General features: G+C 36.5%; 1 protein-coding gene across 2 annotated transcripts in view; it reads right to left on the reverse strand.

Moving 5' to 3' along the window:
• Window positions 1–11233: 11233 nt before the first annotated feature.
• The window catches only part of LOC150105342 (calmodulin-binding transcription activator 1-like), a 1067501-nt gene continuing 1057837 nt past the window's right edge, over window positions 11234–20897 (reverse strand). For both annotated transcript variants that reach the window (XM_090394729.1, XM_090394728.1), the window contains one exon: window positions 11234–13181. The gene's annotated coding sequence lies outside the window, so the exon portion shown is untranslated. The remainder of the gene's footprint in view (window positions 13182–20897) is intronic.

Consider the following 20897-nt stretch of genomic DNA (forward strand, 5'->3'; position numbering starts at 1 on the left):
TTTGGAAAGAAAGGTAGCAATAAAGTGAACTCCAATTATGTAATACTATCAATAGTAATCCTGTGCACTTCTTCAAAATACTTATCAGAATCATATGAAGCCTACCTTTTTTTCTTTTTCTTTTAATTCAAATGGATGTTATAGCTACAGTATTACTTATAGCTTGCTGAAAGTTGACAGAACCAATTTTCAGTATGACCTGTAGTAGCACTGTGAAAAGTTACAATGCTTGAGGATGCAGTCAAATTTCTGCACCTTTTCTTTTATTTTATGATAGGTAAAGGGGATTCTTTGTTTTTTAATATATATATATATATAGCTTTATTTCTCTCTCACTCATGCAGTGCACCTCTGATTACCCATAGTATAAATTAACTAATGAGCTTACATGTCGTGCTTGCCAGTGGATACCTTTTTGGTAGAAAGATCTGGGTTCTAATCTCTCCTATGTATGTATAAATCCTTGTATAAAGGCTTTTCATTTTCCTTCAGGAAAATGAAAAGCCATCTTTTTTTTTTTTTTTGTTTTTAAAAAAAAGAAAGCCTGGATGGTTTTCTTTTTTTTTTTTTTTTGAGTTAGCTGGCCTTGATGCTTATGCACAACTGACAGACAGACAGACAGACAGAAAATGACAGGATTAACCAACTTATCATAGCATTAATTACTATTAACATCAGACCTCCATGGAGTCAAAGACTCCTTGGGAGGTACACACTATCATATACAAAGCTTATCAAACTACTCTTTTCTCAATGTGTCTGCATTCATAACACTTAGGCAATGCATTCCACTCACCAACTCTTCTCTATGCAAAGAACCTTCTCCTCACTCCCTCCTTATACAGTTTCTAGGGATGGTCAAAAGACCATCCCTAGAAACTGTATAAGGAATGAATGAGTTTCATTGAATACGAGAGGAGATCTACTTCCTATATCATATTCAATGAAAAACAGCTCCATGTTAACCTGGTAACTACCCAAGACCAACTTATGTCTCAATCATATCTGATCTCCTCCTCTTATGATTCACAAGGCTTTGCTGGTTGCATTCTCTCAATATGTCTTCAGATCCCACATTCCAAAGACCAGTTACCATGTTTGTGAATCTTCTCTGTACCCTTTCTAACATATCCTCATCACCATGAAAACCAGATGACTAAATATCTGCACAATAATTCATATAAGGCCTGATCAAGACCTTACACAATGGAACCATTCTGTATGCCAAGGTTCTCTGCTTCATTGCCATTTTCCAATGTGATGACTTGTGCACTGTGACCCTGAACTTCAGGTCCTTGTCCACACCACCATTCACAAATATCTCATCTCCTCTACCTCCTGCAAAGTTCCCCACCAAGTGAATACTTTGCCTTCCATCATTCTTAGTAAATTTCAGAACTTGACACTTTTCAACAGTGAACTGATGGTTCCACTTACCTTCCCATTCATACAATCTGTTCAAGTCCTCCTGTAAGCCCACAACATTTGCTTGACTTCACATTGTTCTTCCCAATTTTGCATCATCTGCAAACAAATGTATATCTCCAGTTAAACCTGTCCCAGTATATCATATATATAGAAGTTGAACAACACTGGTCACTGTAACACACCACTAATGACTTTCCTCTTTCAGGATACTGCACTAACATATCTTTTTGATACCTATCTGACAGCCAGAGCCTGTGTAGCTCAGTTGGAAAGACCTTGGTTCAATTCCCATCTATGACGTGAGGAATATTTTTCTGGTCTTTTTCGACTAAAGATGAGTTAGCTGGTCTCATACGAAGGCGGAAGGTTTTTTTTTGCTCCTCAGAACAGGCAAACTGGCCCCGTGAACACACATAGATTTACAGCCATGAATATTGATGACAATATGTGGAAGAGAGAGGGTCCTCACCACATGTCGTTACACCCATAGTTAGCCATGAGTCACATCATGGCAAACAACCTCCTGGATAGGAGATAGCACATGAATGGGATCTGACAGCCAGTCACCAATCCAGCTTACTAGTCTGTTATCCAATCACATTTGTTTCAAATCCATTTCTGTATCCTAGTTCTCACTAATCTCTCCAACACCTTAACTTCAGCTCCAGATATACAGATTAGTCTATCTGTATGTCTGTAATCATGGCCTTATCACCAACTTTATGCAGTAGAAGAATTTTATCTTGTTTCCACTCCCTTTGGGACCTGTGCTGTTGTAAGACTTATTTAAACAGGCATACCAATGCTCCTGCCAACTGCCTGGAACATTACTTTAAGACACGTGGTGATATGTCATCAAATATTATCGCGTTATTGATCAAGCTTATTTAATTCCTCATATACCTCCTGCTTGTTTATAATTACTCCATAATCTTCTATTTCCTCTCCACTTGAGCTTCTCATGATTTTGCCCTGATGTCGATGAAACACCCTTATAAATTGTTCACTGAACACTGAACTATGTCCTTTGCAGCAGTTACTATTCCACCATCTTCATCCCATAATCATTCTTCCTTCCATTTGTGACATACCTGAAATTCTCTAGGGTTTTTCTTGGCCTGATTTGCTTGCTGCTCACACTGCACTTTTTTTTCTCTTCTTACCAAATAAGTCACCTTTCTGGTCTGCTTTTTATACTCCTTATGCAAATGATTTGTTACCATTATTCATTTTGTGCTGCTTCCACAGTATCCTCTTCTTCCAAATTTCTTGCTTATTTCCTTCATTCATCCATCCATTTGACACTGCCTTATTCAGCCTTTTGGCTCCTTTTAACTCTTCATTTCATGCTATAGTTCCAAGTTGTCTCCTAAGCTTCTCATTATCATCAGCCTTGTAGTTCCACAAATATCCTTTGCTCACTGAAATTGTCATATGGCTGGCCACCACCCAGATGATCATCTTGGTCACCAATTCTAGGGAAATGTGACAACCATATCCTCCACTGAAATGATTAGATCTGACTCTTAATCCTTGCATGTACTCCCTTTCATACTGCCTAAAATAGATGTATCTGAGGAGCTCAAGAAATTCATTTTCCTTAATAACCTAAATGCTGTCTCTTGATTTTAATTCATATGACCACTATTAAAATCATTCATAAAGATCATCCTTCCTTGTTTGTTAACACATTATTTATTTGAGTTTATTTGTTAATACAAATAAACTCAATCAATGAAATTATTTTATCTCCCTTACGTCTGTTTCTCCTGGAATTTTAAATAAACAGCAATCCTTCTTTAGTTTATAATCATTCCTGCCAATGCCACTTGGTTATGATTTCCCCTGAACTAACCATTCCCAGTCACCTTTATCACCACTTACTCTGTATCTCCTCAGACTCAACTACACCCCTTACATCTCAGGTCATGACCCCATGCCAATCATACACATCCATTCACTATTACTTTCAACATCCACTCTACCCTGATCACTCCCTACCTCATTTCCTTGTCCTTCTTGCATACTTATTTCCTCATCATTATCTCTCACACTACTACTGTTCTCATTTGCAACCACTTCTGTTTCATCATTTCCTTTCTCCTGATCTTTTGTTTCACTTCTTACTTCCTCTGTTCTCTTGCTCACATCACTTGCACTGCCTCCCTGACTCTCATCAAATTCATTTAAGTACAGCCTGTCACTTTTGTGCAAATCCACCCTCCCCACAAATGCATCTCACACAGCTCTGCTCAAAATAGAATTCAGGACTACAAGATGATCTAATGGCTAACTGTGATGTTTCAGTATTTTTATGTCTTCATTAGTAAGTTTTCTCAGATTCAAACAAACTTTCCTCTTGACACTGACAATTTACCTAGCCATATCCTACTTACTTGATTATTTTCTATAGAAAAAGTTCTGATAGACTTACATATAGGAATTACCATGAGTTGATTTATTTCCTATGGAATACTGGGCTTCTCATAGAATAATTAAATAAATTTAAAGCTAATTATTAAATCTCTCTCTCTCTCCCTGCACATACACATCATTCATATACACATGCACACATCCCAAATTTCATATTTCATAAACACTTTATGAGAGGATGGAAACATATTACAATTGACTCTCAACATAGCATCATATCCATCAATCTTTGTTTGGCACTTTTGGTGGTTTGTTATAACAGAGTTTGCTATAGTAAGAGTTCTCTCACTGTTGCAATCACATAGTTATACAAATCCTCTATCCTCAAGAATTCAATACATTCTTTTTCATGTTAGAGCAAGACAGTGTTGCATTGAATGATAAAAATCTCATGCCGCCTAAATAAAATGGCATAACTAACATAATTATTTCAGTGATAAGTTTTGTAAAAGTTTCCAACTTAAACTTATTTCAGGCATCGAATGTGTTAATTTTTTCAATATATTTTGTTTTCACAGTTAAACATTTTTTTTTCCAGTATTATTGTAAACAATTCCCTGAGGATGTTTAGTTACATAGTTGATTAAATATTAAAAATAAAATGCTTATTTTTCATTATGTCATAACCTTAAGCTACAGTTGGGACATTATTAATATAATCAATATGCTAGTGGTTTAAGAGAATTTTTAGTACTTAGTTATTATCAACTTCAGTATTATTTATTTACATTACATTCAGCTAGTTAATCCTTGTTTATTTAAATATGAGTAATCCAACACAATCTTTATTTTTTACTGGCTCCCCCCCCCCCCCCACCCCCCCCCCCCCCCACCCCCCCCCCCCCCCACCCCCCCCCCCCCCCACCCCCCCCCCCCCCCACCCCCCCCCCCCCCCACCCCCCCCCCCCCCCACCCCCCCCCCCCCCCACCCCCCCCCCCCCCCACCCCCCCCCCCCCCCACCCCCCCCCCCCCCCACCCCCCCCCCCCCCCACCCCCCCCCCCCCCCACCCCCCCCCCCCCCCACCCCCCCCCCCCCCCACCCCCCCCCCCCCCCACCCCCCCCCCCCCCCACCCCCCCCCCCCCCCACCCCCCCCCCCCCCCACCCCCCCCCCCCCCCACCCCCCCCCCCCCCCACCCCCCCCCCCCCCCACCCCCCCCCCCCCCCACCCCCCCCCCCCCCCACCCCCCCCCCCCCCCACCCCCCCCCCCCCCCACCCCCCCCCCCCCCCACCCCCCCCCCCCCCCACCCCCCCCCCCCCCCACCCCCCCCCCCCCCCACCCCCCCCCCCCCCCACCCCCAATCCCAAATCACTGAATCTCCATACACAATATTCCAAAGAGATTCATTCATCCTTCTCTAACTGCCATCCCTGACTCTTACATTTTCCTTTCTCTCCCTCCTCCCATTTCACTATCCCTTGCTTCCAAAGGTTTTTTTATAAGTGAAACTTGGTTAACTGAGGAGGATGTTCTAACAGAATACAAAACAAAGGACATAGCATATTTGTCAGTATATTATTATTATTATTACCCAAAACCCCATGGAGTCAAAGACTCATCTAGGAGGTCCCTTTATCAAACACACAGCTCATCATACCATGCTTTAAACACACTCAAATTCTCTGCAGACACCATACTCTCAGGCAAGACATTCCAATCATTCACAACTCTGCATAAAAAAAAAACTGCTTCTCACTCCCTACTCACACACTCCTTATACAGCATCCAGGGATGACCTCTGGTTTTCCACTGATCTCCCACTATTTTCTGTGGAACCTCTCCAGCATTGATCCTATAACAACCCCTTACCAACTTGTAGGTCTCTATCATATCTCCCCCTCTTCCTCCTGTCCACCAGACTCTGCAAATTACATCTTCTCAATCTTTCCTCATATTTGACATTCCAGAGGTTAGAAACTACCTTAGTCTGTCACCTCTGGACCCTCTCCAACATCTCTTCATCCTTCTGAAAACCAGGTGACCAAATCACAATAGTCCATGTGTGGCCTAATCAAAGCCTTATACAAAGGAACAAGAATCTCCCTACTTCTACAAGTCAGTGTCCTCTGCATCATTTCCTGAAGCCTTTGTGTTGTCTTCACAATTTTGCCTATGTGTCCCCTAAATTTCAGATCCTTATCCACTATCACCCCCAGATCTCTTATTTCTTCCACCTCCGACAATATATCCTCACCAAGCATAAATTCTACATCCTATTTTTGTTTTCCAAATTTTAAAACCTTACATTTAGCAACATTGAACTCACATCTCCATTCCCATGCCCAATCACTCAATTTATTCAAGTCTTCTTGTAAGGCCACAACATCTTCTCTACTCTTCATGGTTCGTCCCAACTCTGCATTATCTGCAAACAACTGAATATCTCCATCCAAATCTTCACCAATATCATTAATATACAAGTTAAACAGCAATGGCCCTAAAACAGACCCCTGAGGCACACCATTAGTAACTTTCCTTTTCCTCGATATCGCTCCTCCATACACAACTTGTTGATACCTATCAGATAGCTGGGAGAACAAATATTGTGCTGGAATGTTACTCCATGATAAGAGAAGAATTGTGCCTTCTGAAGGGTGGAGAATCCCAGTGGAGATAACAGTAATGGCTTTTAGAGTATAGTGTGAAATAGATGTTTATACGAACAGGATATTAAGTTGGATGTTGCTACAGACTAGGAAATATAACTGGTGATGAGCAGTGAATGTTTAGTCAGATTAGTTTGGCAAGTGCAAAGTAAGTAATCATTATGAGGGACTTCAACTATAGTGGTATAAACTTGGCAAAGGAGACAGCATGCAGCAATAAGGGAACTGAATTTTGTAATTCTTGAGGAACAACTTTCTTAGGCAGCATGTGGTGAAACGAACACAAGGATCAAGAGTTTTGGATTTGGTCATAGGATCAGATTGTGATGGAGATGCCATACTTGTTCCCCATTGGTGAGAGTGATCATGTAGTCTGACTTGGAAGATGAATAGGTATGTGGAGGTATCAAAACAGAAAGAATTTATGTTTATGTAAATTATAAGGCAGGCAACTATCATACACTTAGAAACCAGTTTGCAGGAGTGCATTGGATGAAAAAATTTAAAGGAAGAGGGGGGGGGTCATTAGTACATGGGAGATACTTATGAAAAAGTTTATCACAGCAATGTCATTTTTAAGCATAGTTAGACTAGGAAAGTGACTAGTGTTGTAAGAAAAAAAAAAGTTAGAATATGAGAGGAGACTAGTGCTGGTATTCAAGGAGAATCCCAAGGAATTTTTTTGCTATGTGGTGAGTAGGAGGAAAAATGATAATGGACAGATTATGGATTATCTCATTGAATGGAGATGGGAATCGGGTGACCAAAGCAGATGATATAGTTGAACTATTTAATGATCACTTTATTAGAGTGTTTCATCCTGGCACAGCAGGCTGTATTCCTAGATGGATAATAATGAAGAACGAGGATGTATTTTCTGAATACTGAATATGCTAGATGTTAATAAGGCAGGGGGCCCTACATAGAATTTCACCACTTGTTTTACAATAATGTGCTATGGAACTGATTTTGCCATTAGCTTGGCTGATTAATTTAAGTCTTGCAATGGAACAGGTTCCTAGAGAGTGGAAGGAGGGTAAGATAGTACCATTGCATAAGGGTGGTAGAATGGAGGTATCAAACTATTGGCTTTTTGTATTTCTTTTGTAGTTAAGATTTTGGAGATATTTGTAAAAGCTCATATACAGAATTGGGTAGATAATGGCAATATGTATGCAGGCCAGCATGGATTTGTTAAAGAGTGCTCTTGTTTCAGTGATCCAGTTACTTTTTACAACAGAGTAACAAGCGCAGTGGATGAGGGTAAGGATTTTTCCAAGGCATTTTACAAGTTGCCACATAACAAGTTTTTTCAAGTTGCATCTTATGGGTTTGGATATCACGTTAGTGGATTGGATTGGTGATTGGCTCTCTGATAGATATGGGGGGGGGGGGGGAGTATCAGAGAGTAAGAAGGTTACAAGCGGAGTTCCACAGGGTTCAGATCTGAGACCATTACTGTTTATTCTCTAAGTCAATTATATTGTCACAGGACTAGAGGAAGATGTTGTTTTCACGTTAGCAGATTGGATTGGTGATTGGCTCTCTGATAGATATGGGGGCAGGGGCAGTATCGGAGAGGAAGAAGGTTACAAGTGGAGTTCCACAGGGTTCAGATCTGAGACCATTACTGTTTAATCTTTAAGTCAAATTTAAAATTTGGGATCCACAGATACTCACTTGGTAGAGTTTTACTGGAAGACGTAGGATAAGTAAGGGATCTTGGGGTATTGTGGATATAAATTTGAAGTTCCAAGAACACATTGCAAAGGTTGTGAAGAATTTATAATAAATTTATATTTATTATCAGAGAATTTATAATAAATTTAGTTTAATCCTTTATCCAAGTATGAGCAAACAAAGTTTGCGCCTGAAAGTATCTTCAGGACTGGGGTAAGGTGATACAACACCAGGGCAACTCGTTGCAAAGGTGTAGCAAGCTACCAACACTCCTGTCCCAGTATCTCCTATAATGCAAAACACATCTCCTTGCGGATATGTCTAATGTTATGCATTATGGGAAGGGCCACTACCCAGACTAGTTTCGACCTTTATTGAGGTCTCTTCAGTGGGAGCCAGGCCCAAGCTGAGATACCAGGCAGAAGCATTCGCAGGTCATCTCTACCTATAGGAGTTGCCAAATGGTATGCCACCCTTTTTTAATAAATTACTCTGGATTTAAATTTTCAACATCTCAGAGAATTGCTGCAATGTTGAGGAGGACATTGTTCACAAGAGATAAAAATGTGGTGGTTGGTCGATTGTATGAAGCTTTGATCAGACCACATTTTGAATTTTTGTGCTTGGATCTGGTCTGGGATCATGCAGACTGGAGAGTTTAGTGGATAGAAGACAAAGGGGTGGGGGATGTAATTGAGACATTTAAGCTATTGAAGGGCTATTATCATATTAACACTCAAGAGATTTTACATATGGTAGAATGAGGAAAAGGAGCAAGGCCATCCCTGGAAGTTGCAAAACAGAATGGTGAATATTTTTGGATAAGAAGTAATATTTTTGCATAGAGAATGGTAAGAGCATGGTGGATGAGGTTAAGGAGTGGTATGATATACTGTGTGTTGACCTCCCACAATGAGCTTTGTGACACCATGGAGGTCAGGAAAATAATATTTTTTATTAAGATGTATACTTATGTATTTCTATACCAAAAAACAGGTAAGCTTTCATCTTAATATGCTTATTTTTTTTTTTTAATTTACCAATTATTTCCAGGAGACTTCAGTTTTTTCTAAAATTCTTATTTGAAGATAAAGAGAATGTTTTTAATAAGAAGCATACAGTTTGTTATACATACTAATGGGAAAACATGCTGTAGTTTTTAACCTCCTAAGTTTAACTTTCTTTTAAATAGAACACAATGCTTATTCTTGAAGGTATATCATTTTGTGCTTGATATAGATGCTATTTCCATTAGACTTTCTCCATTGTTATAACTTCAGCTGATGATACTAAATGAGTTTTTAGTTTCATCCTTCATTTTCCTTATTTATACCAAACTTATTATGACTGGAGATATCTGTAGTTAATCCATTTATATTTGAACAAAAATTTCTGTTTAGTGATCCAGTTCATATATACTATTAAAGTAACATAACATTTGACATGAATATCTTCTTTGAAATGTAGATTTATTTCCTTGCATTATATATAATTTAAATATTGCTACTTATTTGATTATATACAAAAATAAAATGACTAGCAATATTTAAATAAAGAGGGCAACATAAATAGTATGTATCCTGTATAATGTAATTTATTTAGTACTGTCATATCTCCAAATCAGAACTATTATATGAAATATGTAAATGGCTAATTTTAGTTTTAAATTGATAAACTCTTAATATCATAATAATTATACAATGTAGAAAATAATATAAATATAGCAATAATGACTATTTAAGTTCTTTACAAACATTAATAATTTTGAATTCATTATTCTTTTTTGAATATTGGAAGAGAAATGTCATTTCTTCAAAATTATTATTTGCCTGATCCTATTAAAAGAGTCATTTTACTGATAAAGTGAAGCATCTGATTTGTTTTCCTTCAGAAACAAATTTTTCTTTAGTACCACTTATTGAGTGCAATAATCAAGTCAATAAATAAGTGGTATTAAAAATTATCTATAACATACTGCATATTAGTGCTATGCATGGGTAGAGATACTAACTGTTAGTTACAGGATGATTCTTTTCTTTATTCTTTATTTATTTATTTTTTATATTAAATAATTTAGTTCATATCTAAATTCTTTGGATCTTCTAATACAATAAATTACCGGTATGAGAAAGCTTTCATTTTGGATAATATGATGAAATAAAATATATTCTGTATAGATGTTATTATTTAGAAACTACGCTTGTTTAAAATAAACTGCTAACTTTCATATGGTATGTTCTCAGATCACTACAAATGGTTCAATTTATGATGGTAAGAGTCATCAGAATAATTATCATTAAACATGATTGAAGAAATTACTTAGCATGTTGCCATAAGACTTTTCAGATGTGATGCTAACTCAATTATGTAAACTGTTTATATTCAATATTATTGTTTGATAGATATCGTGTGTGTGTACCATCTTGTAAAGAGGAACTTTTTAAATAGCCACCCCGTATATATATTTTATGATTATACATATCTACAAAGATAAATTATCAAATCTTCCTTTATGTTAATAGAATTATTTTTCACTTGAACTAAATTTCATAAAATTAATTATTTTTCAGGCATATAAAATATGTCAAAAGTTTAAGCAAAAATATAACACATTCTCATTATATTTTCATTTTTTTCTCCCAGCATATGTTACTGTTGCACTCGATATAGTTGAAACTTCATTGGGTTTTTAAAATTATCTTGTATTTATATAGTAATCACATTTAATTCAACAGATGGGCAGTAATTTTAGACTGCAAAATATTTTATGCACTTGTTCTCACAGTTGTAAACAACCCTCATATCACTACCAAGAGTACTCAACAAGACAAGGAGGAAAAACATACTCCTTTCTATCACACGTAGAAGCACCTATGTTTTGGGGAGCAGCACTAGAGCTTAGAAAAAAGAATAAACTCTTAAAAAACAACCAACAATTATTTACATGAGGACTCTGAAAGATTCAAAGGGCATTTCTGGCATTTTCTTTCATTTTTTAATAAAATATTGAAGTAAAATGTTCTATTTCAATAGGAATTTTCAAAGATATAAGTTCATAAATGGGTACTATTCAGGTTAATTTTTTCTTGCATTTTTACATTTTATGATAATTTCAATATCTTTTCCTTCTGTGGTGTAAGAAGCTAATATAGGAAATGCACAATAGGAGATTTACAAGAGTGTATATACACACAGTTTCACACTGTTTCCCACCTATAAGAGATCACTGTAATTTTTGAAATCTTAAAGAATTGCTAAAAGTGGTAAAATCTGAGTGTTAATATTTAATCTACATTCCACCCACTAGTGGAAACTTCTGCTGGGATGTTGGACTGAATCAGGATCTTAAACTGCCCAAGATAAATATAGTGAAGTATTTGAGGGCACATGCATTGTGGTTTTACTGGCATGTTTAAAATTATTTCTTTAATGGATATGAAGTGAAACATATTTCCTATCACTATTACCTTAAAATTGAAAAATGGTTAAAAACACTCCTCCTGATTTCCATTCTAAGAAAACAATATTTACACATTATACATTAAGAACAGTTTAAGAGATATTTTAAAAACTGACATCAGCTAGCCTTATAAAAAAGAACCTTTCTTGAAATTTCTTTAATACAATTTACTCTACATAAATTGAAATTGACATATGTTCTAATAAAAATATGAAGTCAAATATTTGCATAAATATGTTTGTTAAGGGACAAGGAAAATGAGATATTGGCAATCTAGCTTAAGTAGTAGCTATTGTGCGTTCAATATGGAGAAAGAGCAAAAGTTAGTTCTGCATTAGTTTCACCAATTATTGGGTAAAGTTTTCATTACAGCTGTTATCTTCTTGTTAAGCAATATTTTAGAAATGGTTTGATTATTAGTAAGAAGGAAGATATTACATACATAACAAACAGAAATGGAAGACCCAGTATTCATACTGATTTCAATTATTAGCTAAATGAGTTGAAAAAAAATTTTATGGAATAAAGACATTTCACATGAAAGTACCAAATCACCAAGTAATGAAATCTATTTCATGAAAAAAACTAAAAAAACATAATAAATAAATAAATAAATATATAAATAAATAAAATTCTGTTACCACTTAAAAATATTTAAAGAAACTCGAAATCCAAAATAGTAAGTGGAATTGCTGTATTATATCATACCTGGATCACAAGTCGAACTTCGTTGAACAAGTGACATTAATATTTATTACTTTCTCAAACTATTTTGCATGTTCTTTATGAAAATAAACATCCATTAAGCTCTAAAACTCTAAATATATACAGCCAGTAGAATATGCTTAACTTTAGTGCTTTATACAACAGACATAGATATCACATGCGACAGGAGCTATGAAGTCAGTAACATGCTCTCTTAGTAAAATTTTGTGTTATTCTTTTCCATTTATTACTACTGTTCAAGTAGAATGAGAGGCATCAAATATTTAAATGATTTCCCCCACTTGCTCTCTTCTTCTCTCTTTCATTGTCCTATTTTTGAGCTCATAATTGCTAACGGAAACATGCCAGAAAAACCACTTGATGAAAGACCTGGGAATTTATAAGCTTATCACAAACATTGATACAGATCATCTAATAGAAAGAGTACTATCAAAGATAAAAGATGTACATTTTAAAGACAAATTCAGAACCTGCTGCACTGATTTTTCTTCTTCATTCTCCTGTTCTAGCTTTCAGTGACTGCAGCTGCAGATAAAATCAATAGGCAGTTGTAGCTGTCATTTTCCTCCCACCCTTTCCTCCTCTTTGCTTGAATACAGAAGTCATAGTTTCTTTGGCTTTCTCTCCCCCATTTTACCTCCAAGATTGGCAATGCTGTAAACAAGGAAATGGTTTCCTCTTGTCTTGTAAAACAATCTTTCTTTTACTTTCCAAAGTATATATTACATAATTCATTGTTGTATCAAAATTACTGTATGCAAGCAAGCACAAACATAAACATGGCTTCTGAACTGTCAGTAGGTTCCATTGGCAAGTAGTTAATCCAAATGTGACTCTTCACATCTTCTGCATCAGAGGAGAGATGTCAGGGAAGGGGAAAAAAAAAGACTACAATCAGTTTACAGGTACTTTATAATTTAAAGCTAATAAGAGAAAAACATGATTACATTATAGCATGGTAGATATACAACTGAATGTCAGAATTGCACAGAAGCATAAGGTCATAACATATACTGTTATGACCTTATCTATAATTTATAGATGTATAATTTAGTGCATGTATGTATATATATATATATATATATATATATATATATGTATATGTATATTCATCTGACAAAGCAAAAGCAGCATTTTTCCAAATATACTATAAAATATACTAAGAAACAGAAATCTGAACAAATGGTTAAAAGTAAGAATCCTCAAGACAATGATCTGGAGCATGGGGATGTATTAATATAAATCCTGGATGGGCAATAAGGAGATGAGTGACCAATTGAATGCATTTTGAAATGTGGTGCTTGAGTAAAATGGATGGTATAATACCAAGCGCCTCCGTAGCGCAATTGGAAGAACGACAGTACGTTGCACCCTTCGATTCGAAAAGGCCTAAGTTCGATTCTCGTCATGATGGGAGAATTGAAGCCTTTGGCTCTTCATATAATTAGTACTTTATATAGACGTTTTTCAATTGAAGGTGAGTTAGCCAATCTCATATGGAGGTAGCAGGGTTTTTTCTCCCGGAAACTCGGGTTTTTCATCCCGCATCCGGACAAATTGGCCCTTCAGAACACATGCAATTTACAGACAAAAAAACACTGGTGGTGGTTGGTAGTAGAGGAGATGGAAAGTTGCACAATAGGTGTCCTCCTGTGATGAGTCTTCGGACTCCTTGGAGGTGTCATGAATAATAATAATAATAAGTTGAACTGAAAGCGTGAGCAATGAAGACGTTCTTATAAGATAAAAAGAGACTATATGGCTAGTATCCAAAGAAGAAAAATAGCATTTACAGGATATTTGATGAGGGGTTCTTCTGGAGAGCCCACCCCCCAGAATAGTATTGCAGGGGATGGTGGAGGAAGACCCCCGACTGCAATGAAAAGACAACATCAAAAACTGGATGGGCAAGTGGTCTTACAGAAGCAAGAGGCATGGAAGTGGACTGTTCATCAGCTGCAACCCTCTTAAAAGAGGAGGCCACATGATTAGATTAAATATATATATTATTTATATGTATGAAAACAAATTCCTCAAAAGTATTGGTGAATTTTATCAAGGTCATTTGACAAATAGTTATTTCAAGATTTTTTTTTCTGTTAATTTCATTTACAATGAATTTTCATGGAATTGTTCAGTTCATGTTTAATGGAATATTATCAGCACTGAGAAAGGATTAAAACTAATATTGGAAGTATTAAAATTAGTTTTAATCCTTTCTCCGTGCTGATAATATTCCATTAAACCTCCAACGTGAATTCTTCTCAACACTTAAGCCTCAACACATGAATTGTTCAGTTGTTCTTCTTCATATTATTATTATCCAGGCCTCCATGGAGTCAAAAGACTCATCATAGGAGGTCGTTCTTAGGAAACACAAAGTTTATTATGCCACTCCTTGAACTCATTGACCATTCTTGCTCTAAACACTCTCTCAGGCAATGCATTCCATGGTTCAACCACCTTCCATATAAAGAAACCATGCCTCACCCTCTTGCTCACAGTTTCCTTTTGTGACTTCCAGGGATGGCCCCTTGTCATCATTCCTTCAGAGAGCGTTCTTTCGTTCTTTCCAAGAAGTGAAAGAACTCCCCAATGTCTACTCTGTAACTGCTTCTCAACAGTTTAAAAGTCTCAATCATATCACCTCTACTTCTATCCACCAAACTCTGCAGTCTCATCTCGATCCTCGTAATTGACATTGTACAGTCCTGAAACCATCTTTGTTATCCACCTCTGGTCCACAATTAATTTATCCCCCTTCATATCCTAGGGACCAAATTTGAGAACAATAGTCCAAGTGTGGCCTGATCAGGGTCTTATACAACGGAATAATAACTCTTCCAGCTCTGCAGGTCAGTGTCCTTCTCAGTATTGCAGCAGTCCTCTGGGTTAACTTCACCACCTTTGCAATATGCTCCCTGAATTTCAGTTTTCTATCAATCATCACCCCCAGATCTCTTGTCTCCCCCTACTTCCTCCAGTATAGCTCCTCCAATCGAGGAGCTTATAAAAGATTATAAAAGAACATCCTTCAAATCTTTTTTATAAAAAGAGCTATTTACAACTCCTACTAGTCTTTGTATGAGGTATATAGCATTCTAATAATGATTTACTTCTTAGCAGTGTAAGACATATTGTGTGTAGTTACAGCGCCACAGCAGCACTTCTGGTTATACAGATTTCTAATAACAGAATTTCAGTACATATCATTAAAGACTCTTCAAACATACAGTCAAATACACTCAAAAATATAACTTTCATTATTGCCTTGATTCAGATTTGTTAGAAAAATAAATATAATATCTTTGATTATTGCGCTGCATCAAAGATCCATTAACAGTTATATCCTGTCTAGCTGTGTGTGTGGCAAGTGTTCTCTTGTAGCAAAATTTCATGTTATGGAAAGAATCAGAGTAGCTAAAATTTGAACCGAAAAACATAAGGATTAGACTTGTTTCTTAAAAATTAATAAGTCCACCTATTATGCTATTAACACCAGAGTAAAATCAAAGAAAGAAGAATTCCACACTAAAGCAACTTCCATTTTGATAAATCAGATTGGTCCTCAATCAGACCTAATAATACAAAGTGGCTGTGCTTGTCATGCTCCCTGAAGGGGCTAGAATAATACATGCCCTTTATGCAGTCATGCTCATTGGAGGAGGTACATCTACTGTAGAGATAACCAGCGGCATGGCAAGGGTATTTGCCACCCGAGTGCAAACTTTTATTGGCCGCCCCTAATACTGCATTGTATAATCCAAATTAGATATTAGCTACATAAAATGCCGTCCTATCGATGTTGCTGCCTGGGTGCAGTGTCCCCCTTGCGCCCTCAGGTTGGCGCGGCCCTGCAGATAACAATATCTTGCACTGAACATATGTTCACTGTCATGCACTCACCACCTACACTAGCAATGCATTCTATCCTCCATGCAAAAAATCACTTTTCACTTCTTCTCACAAGACTCTTGATTTCTCAACACTTATTATCCTGTGAAGTATCTTCCAAACATCTATCTGATGAGCTCCTCTAACCAGTATTATCTTCTTATTATTAGCATCGGACCTCTTCAGAGTCCACCTTTACTTTAACTCATCATGAGAGGTCCATATGTTACACATATAGTGCTTATCAAAACAATGAGTTAAAGTCACTGTTTCCCACCAACTACATGCTGACATCATCCTTATACTAACTGTCCACATATATCTGGTAAAACCTCTTCACAACTTATGTTTAGATCATCCACAGCCTCTTCAAATGGCATTCTCTTAATCTGCTCTCATACCTAACATCCTAGAGACCTGAAGCCACTTTTGTCATTATTCTCTGGATTCTTCTAACAAGAAAACAAGGTGACATCAACGCATCATAATCCACATATGGACTTACATATAGTGGAGCCATCACTTCGACCTCTTCACTAATAGATGTCGTTATTTTCATCATTGCTATTATCCTTTGTGTTATCTTCACAACTAGCAATGCTGTCTCTAAATTTCAGGTTCTTTTCTGCTGTCATGCTGAATTCCTTACCTCCACTTTTGAGAGAAACTTGTGACTTGAAATTAAGAATTATCTACACATTAGCACAAGAAAAGTATATTTAATATACTGCCAGATATTTCAGTTTGAAAATAATAAACTATCATCAGTGGCTTGACAGAAAATAGTTTTTTACAAGACAGAATACAAACAACTGATCATTCAAAATTAGAACGAGTCGTGTGATGTTACATTGTTAATCACAATATCATTTCACTGAAGAAAGGTAAACATAAAAGTGCAGAATAAATTACATGTATAAATTTACAATGTCATATGAAAAACTTAATTTATAAAATCATACTAAAGATATCATTAGACATATGTAGTATCTAGTAAGCCTTAATTAAAAAAAAATAATAATATGTTATTTGGATCAAACTTTCCCATATTTTTGACAAGGATAGGCAGTCATTCCGATTCAAGTCAGGGTGGAGAAGTAAGGCCTCAGCACTCCCTTTCAATAGGCGTTCAAATTTATACCAATATCTTTGTAGAAGGTGAGTTTTGGACCAGACAATGTTGCAGTTTGTCTCTATTCCGTGTTGCACCAATCCAGACTTATCGGATTTGTTGTGAAGAATATAAGACTGATGTTCTTGTATTCTTTTTTCTATAGAGTGTCTGGTTTGTCCAAAGTAGGAAAGGTGGCAGTCACATGGAACTTGGCATATACTAGGAAGGAACATAGTTGAGGTTTATCTTTAGACGAGGGGAAATAGGTGGATATTTTATTAATAGGAATGTAAGTAGCTGTTAGATCATATTTCTTCAAAATTCTTGAAATTGGTTCTGAAATTCTGGAGATATATGGAATTGGAACTCGACATATTGATTCATTGTTGTTTTGGTTTGGCTTGTAGGAATCAAGCAGATGTTGTGTAGTCCTTTCAAAGAAACCATTTAATTTCATGTATTGTTTGATAGTAGAAAGTTCTTTCTGGCCAACAGCAGGCCTGGCGGTCACATGTGGCCCATAACGTGATTTTGTGCCACCCTCAGCAGGATAAAAACTGTATGAATTATATGTATTATCAATTTAGCTATTAGTTTCGGCTGCAGATTTTCTGATTGATATACTAGTTATATTCATTATTTCTGATGACAGAAATAATTTATATTCTCAACACAAAATCAAAATTGCTTTAAAAAGATTACTCAATTTATAAAATCAATTGCTTCTCTGTGCGAGTTGTAGTAGTGGGAGTGGTAGATTTCTAGATGCTCCAGAGTAATGCATCATTGAAAGTCACTTGCTCTGGTTACAGTGATCAGTTTCAGAGACTCAGTTTCACAGTTAACAGTGTTTTTGTTGCAGTTTGTGTCCCCTGGTCAGTTACTTCATACTTTGTGTGCTATGAGTAAGAAACGTAAGATCTGTGAAGAAAACAGGTCATTTCAGGAGAAATGGGAAAATGAATTTCTGTTTATAAACAATAATGACAACAAACCACAGTGCCTTGTGTGTTTGCAAGTATTGTCTGTGCACAAGGAATATAACCTCAAACACCACTACATACAGCACCGTGCCACTAAACACCAAGAATATGTTGGACAAGTACGTACTAAATTTGTATGTAATTTGAGGAGAAAGGTTAGTGCTCAGATGTCTATTTTTACTAAACCAACATCAATACAAAAAAGCTCACTCTTGGCATCATTTGTAGTAAGCACAGAGATAGCAAAAGCAAAAAAATCATTATCTGATGGTGAATTTGTAAAACACTGTTCTGTGGAAATGGCACGTGCATTTGGGGAAAATAAAATTTCCAGTGAGTTTGAAACTATCAAAACAAACTGTAACAAAAAGAGTCGAGGAAATAGGTTCTTACATATTAAATAAATTAAAAAGTGTTATTACATATTCATCTTACTTCTCACTGGCTCTGGATGAATCAACTGACAACAGATACAGCTCAACTTCTAATTTTCATTCGAATTGTTTCCAAACACTTTGTTATTAATGAAGAGCTACTAGCATTAGAGTCATTGCATAACACAGCCAAATGTCAAGACATTTATGATGCAGTTATGAAGGTTGTAAATGGTACTAGTGACATCAACAATCTCACAGCTGTTGTGACAGATGGTGCCAAATCAATGCTTGGTACTCAAACAAGCTTAGTTGGCTTACTAAGGAAGGCTGGAATCATTTGCCCTGTATTGCACTGCATTATACATCAGGAGGCTCTGTGCGGTAAAATTCTGGAGATAGAGGATGTTATGAAAACTGTAATGTAGTGTGTGTGAATCTAATTAAGGGTGGAAATCGGGCCTTGACACGCTGCAAGGTTTCTTTCTTTTTCTAACAGAAATGGAGGCAGAATATGATGATTTAGTGTTGTACACAGGTTTTTTGCTCTAAGAAAGGAAATAAAACAGTTTTTAGAGGAACACGAGAGGACAAATAAAGAACTAAGCATAAAACTATGTGATCCTCATTTTAAGAGCTTACTCGCCTTTCTAACAGACATCACACACCACATGAATGAACTCAACGTGAAGTTACAGGAATGTAACCAAACAATCTCAGATTTATAACAAAGATGAAAAGCCAAACGGCTATTTTTTTTTTTTTTTTTTTTTTTTTTTTCTGGCAAAGTTAAGTGATTAAGTGAGGGAGCTTGCTCCACTTTTGCTTCGAGTTGCCTTGGTGTTGTACTACTAGGTGGTCACTTACGCTTAGATTTGCCGATAGTTCTTCGGCATGAAACTTTTAGATCATAGTTTTCGATCTTAGAGTTTCACTTACTAGCTGTAAAATAATAAGGAATTTTTATCCCCTTAATTTAATCTCAGATTTAGTTGTGGACACTGCGATTGATTCATAAGTTGACTGAAGGATTTTAAATTCACCTTAGTCAGAGGAAACTTGGTACATTTCCCTTCCTGACTTCAAGTTTACTGTGCCAATGTTAGACCAACTTTAGGAGCAATTCAGTAAGCGATTTTCTGACTTCAGTGACATGCAGCCACAACTGACATTATTTAACAACCCAATGAAATGCGACATTTCAGAGCAGCATGACACTATTCAATTGGAGTTGTGTGATCTTCAAAGTGACCCCTTTTTCCAGTCAAGGGTGGAGATAGGCATTGACTTTTGGAAACTGGTACCAAGGGAAAAATATCCTGCATCGAGTGATTTCAGCTTGAGAATTACATCAGTGTTTGGAAGCACATACATATGTGAATGCACTTTCTCAACTATGAGGGCAGTTAAATCGTCACAAAGAAGCTGACTGACTGATGACCACCTTCAGGATTTGTTACAAATATCGTCATCATCGTTGAAAATCGACTTTGATGAACTTGTTGTCGCACACGAATGCCCACAGTGTTCTCTTTAAGTTGTGTTACATGTAAAAAAAAAAAACAGAAATTAAATTTAATTTAACAACTTATATTTAAATCAATCAAGTATTTTATATTGTTCTCCCAGTAGTAAAATGATTTAACAAATATAGTAATTCAGTACATATAACTATTGCCTTGAAAAAATGCAGAGTTTATTTTTATTTAAATTCTGTCTAAAAGTGTGCGGCCCGTGATGCTACCACTCATCATATATTGGCCCTTGTATAGAATAAAGTTGGCCATGCCTGCTGTAAATGATGGGGTGTTGAACAGTTAGTTCTAGCTCATTGAAGTCCTTGTTGCTAGACGAATCGAGCCTCTCCATATTCCAGATAATTGGGTTATCAACGTGTCCGGACACCCTTTAACGGAGTGAAACACTCATCCTTTCAAAAAGACATGAATTTGCTGTAGTCCCTAAAAAAGATTCCATATTTAGATTTCCTTTTTAACATTGAATGGAACTTATTTTACCTCTCCAGTGAAAAGCTAATACTCTCCATCTAGAAGTTGCATCCACCCTACTTAAAGCCAAGCTTCCTCCATCTAACATATCTTCATCTGAAAAGAAAGCTCTACATTCCCTAAGAAGCGACAGTCACCATATTATCACTAAAGCAGACAAGGGAAAAGTTACAGTAATCATGGATTCT

This window comes from Typopeltis vanoorti, chromosome 6 (genome assembly GCF_054136105.1).
Source record: "Typopeltis vanoorti isolate ZY-2024b chromosome 6, IOZ_Tvanoo_1.0, whole genome shotgun sequence".
Lineage (NCBI taxonomy): Eukaryota > Metazoa > Arthropoda > Arachnida > Uropygi > Thelyphonidae > Typopeltis > Typopeltis vanoorti.